The sequence below is a fragment of the Littorina saxatilis genome, linkage group LG16 (assembly GCF_037325665.1).
Source record: "Littorina saxatilis isolate snail1 linkage group LG16, US_GU_Lsax_2.0, whole genome shotgun sequence".
In the NCBI taxonomy this organism is placed as follows: domain Eukaryota; kingdom Metazoa; phylum Mollusca; class Gastropoda; order Littorinimorpha; family Littorinidae; genus Littorina; species Littorina saxatilis.
In genome coordinates, this window is record NC_090260.1 from 12,848,926 (window position 1) to 12,853,125 (window position 4,200).

The following is a 4,200-nucleotide window of genomic DNA, read 5'->3' on the forward strand; positions in this document are numbered from 1 at the left end:
TTAGTTGTTCTGATTTTGTGTCGATTTTATCGCGGGAACCTTGATTTTGCGAATTTGATTTTGAGGGGTGTCTGTGTTGTAGGTTCCACTGTATCGACACTACGTCCTGTAAACTCAATCTGGTTTCTGAACAAGGTAGGGGAATATACTTGGTTTTGCAATCAACAGCCTCAGCAGAAAGATCTGCCCTCAAACTCATCTGTGTAGTTTTCTTTAATGACGGGTAGTATAGACGATCGAACTTGTAGCAACGACTCTTGTACGCCTGCGTGTAGATATTGCGTCACCCGTGACTCACTTATTTTCTCCGATGTTCCAAATCATACGTTGTTTTGCTCCCACCAAGACTGCAGATCTTGGCTAACGCGTGACGTAAAAACTAGATTTGATGACGTCACCCGTACACGTTCCCGTACACGTGCTGAAAAGTGCCACATCTAGATCTTGCTACAGTGAAAAAACGGAAAAGGCAATTTCGAGAAAATGGTCTTCAAAGTTTGTAAAACAAATTTAAGTTTGATAATAAATCAGTTGGTTAGCATTCGTTCTAACCGGTTCTTTTTCTGGCGTGGGAACAACAAATATAAACGTTATAACCGGTCTACGTTATAACAGGTTACGTTATAACCGATTTATTTTTAGTGATGAATAAGAACACCGCTGGCCGGAAAAAAATAAAGTGTACGCTATATCTACGTTATAACCGGTGGCGGGGTAAAAACGGTCATACACGTAAAATTCCACTTGTGCAAAAACACGAGTGTACGAGGGAGTTTTAGCCCACGAACGCAGAAGAAGAAGAAGAAGAAGAAGAAGAAGAAGAAGAAGAAGAAGAAGAAGAAGAAGCATGCATTCGCTTGATTAAATGGTTAATCACGCTTCAGCGTTCTTGTTTTTAATTGCGCTCGCATAAATCCGCGAAATCGCGGAGATTTGGATTGCCTGAGTTGTACGTGTTTGCATCAGGTGGCACGTTGCAGCTGTTGAAAAGGCAACATGAACAAGACGACTTTATCCTCTCTCACTCTCATATCCTCTGTCTTTCATTTCCTCCGTTTTTGATGAAACAATTAAACATAATTTCCGGTAGAATATCCCGCGTACATGTATTCATCTTTAGAAATAATTGAAATCAATATTTGTTTGCCATACATATATCTAGTTTCTGAAGATTTTGTCTTCTCGTGTTTCTTGGGGAACCTTTTTCGTCCAACGGTAATGCTTGAGAAGGACGTCGAGTGTATATGTAGTGTGTGCAACCTATTTATTCCTCCTTTCCTCAGTTTTCAAAGAAAAAAAAAGTGTGTTTGTGCCACAGTTTGATCGAATACTAATCACTTACAGTCTACCTGTGCCGGTAAGTGATTTTAATGCGCGCGGTTGTTTAGTTCCTTGAAAATCATTTAATTCTGCTAACACTTTATAGCTGTTTCTTTTCAGTAACCACTTAACCAATTGCCTTCAAAATGTCGGTGATTTGTGGTAAAAGATGTCGTAACCTACGCACGCAATCATTTTTCTTCTTCTTCTTCGTTCATGGGCTTAGACTCCCACGTTCACTCATGTTTTTAGCACCAGTGGATTTTTTTATGTATGACCGTTTTTACCCCGCCATTCAGGCAGCATACGCCGATTTCGGGGGAGGCATGCTGGGTATTTTTCGTGTTTCTATAACCCACCGAACTCTGACATGGGTTACAGGATCTTTTCCGTGCACACTTGGTCTTGTGCTTGCGTGTACACACGAAAGGGGTTAAGTCACCAGCAGGTCTGCACATAAGTTAACATGGGAGATCGGAAAAATCTTCACTCTTTACCCACCAGGCGGCAGCAACCGGGATTCGAACTCACGACCTCCCGATTAGGAGGCCGACGTCTTACCACCACGCCACTGCGCCCGTCACGCAATCATTTGAGACATTAGTAACGATGTGACATGCCAGAAAGAGTGTTAACGTTGTCGGTAGGTCTTTGCAGATTCTATGATTTAAAAAAGAAAGTGTATTCTCAGGGCTCCCCACTGACGCCCCTCCTGGAGGGTCCCGGGACCCGCACTTTCAATTGTTAGAGGGTGCATGGACCCCCACTGCACAATCATTGTGCGTCCCGGGACCCGCACTTTCAATTGTTAGAGGGTGCATGGACCCCCACTGCACAATCATAGAGGGTCCCGGGACCCGCACTTTCAATTGTTAGAGGGTGCATGGACCCCCACTGCACAATCATAGAGGGTCCCGGGACCCGCACTTTCAATTGTTAGAGGGTACATGGACCCCCACTGCACAATCATACAGGGTCCCGGGACCCGCACTTTCAATTGTTAGAGGGTGCATGGACCCCCACTGCACAATCATAGAGGGTCCCGGGACCCGCACTTTCAATTGTTAGAGGGTGCATGGACCCCCACTGCACAATCATACAGGGTCCCGGGACCCGCACTTTCAATTGTTAGAGGGTGCATGGACCCCCACTGCACAATCATACAGGGTCCCGGGACCCGCACTTTCAATTGTTAGAGGGTACATGGACCCCCACTGCACAATCATACAGGGTCCCGTGACCCGCACTTTCAATTGTTAGAGGGTGCATGGACCCCCACTGCACAATCATACAGGGTCCCGGGACCCGCACTTTCAATTGTGAGAGGGTGCATGGACCCCCACTGCACAATCATAGAGGGTCCCGGGACCCGCACTTTCAATTGTTAGAGGATGCATGGACCCCCACTGCACAATCATAGAGGGTCCCGGGACCCGCACTTTCAATTGTTAGAGGGTGCATGGACCCCCACTGCACAATCATAGAGGGTCCCAAGGGTCCAAAAGTCCAAAAAGCCCTGTATCACTTCCAACAAATTTACAATGTGATCACGCATAGTTTCCTGTGAAGTGACCTTTTCATTTAAATATTCTAGGAGGACATGACATTCGAACACCTTGATGAGTCTCTCTGTGTGTGTAGAGCGTGTGTAGTTTCTGAGAATGATATTCACAGACGTTTTTTTAATTTTTTATCAATGTGTTTGATAAGTTTCTTTGATGACGTCATATCCGGCATGTTCTGAAAGTTGATGGGGCACTCTCACACCCTCATTTTTCGATCAAATTGATTGAAATGTTGATCAAGCAATCTTCGACAAAGCCCGGACTATGTGATTGCATTTCACAATAGAGGCTTACAAATCAATAAATGAGTTTGGTAATTAAACATCTAAAATCAAAATTGAAGTAATCGATCAAAAAACTTCATCTTATGCTTTATAATTTCCAGATTCAAGAAACATATAGATTTACTAGATGAATACCCGCTTCGCCGGGTACCGGCTTCGCCGGGAAGAAGTAGAGCCGAATACCAGGCTGCGCCTGCCGGGTGTACGCCGGCTTCGCCGGCGCACCGCACGGAGGAAGAGAGACAAACGCGGCTGAAAACACTGGAGAAGATAAGGAAGAGTTACTGGGAATGGATCGAGAGAAAAACCAAAATCGGTTCAGCGCTGCGCGCGAAAAACCAAAATCGGTTCAGCGCTGCGCGCTGAGAGCACGTGTTGAAATATCTCATCGATGAGGTTGTGTGCGGGGTGTAGCTGAATACGGTGTCCAAATTTGAAAAAAGATCCACCGAGAACTTTGGCCGTGCATCGCGAACAGACAGACAGACAGACACTAGTCGTATATATATAGATTATGTTTGGATCACAGATAAGCTCAGAAAGGTAAAAAGAATAGAGGAAAGCGCACTTTCCCGTGAAGCCCAATCGCTACTGATCTATACTGGGTTGTCAATTTCTGTGCGTTTTTCACGTGAAAGTGATAGCGATCTCCCTGCTGCGGGGAATCAACACAGCTATGTTGACTTGGCGAAAAAAGTGCAGCGCTAGTGCATTTAATTTCATTCTGTCATTTAAATGTAGTAATTTCGTTTAACGCGACTTGTTTGTTTGTTTCTTTCTTTCCTTTGTTCGTTCGTTCGTTCGTTCGCTCGTCCGTTCGTTCATTCATTCATTCATTCGTTCGTTCTTCTTTCTATCATGGGGATGTTGGATAGCATTTATAAGGGATACAACTGTTGTTGCATAGTATCATTTTTGCTCTCTCTGTCTCCCTATCTCTCTCTTGTTGTAAGCGTGCATGCGTGTGTGTGTGTGTGTGTGTGTGTGTGTGTGTGTGTGTGTGTGTGTCTGTGTGTGTGTATGTGTGTGTG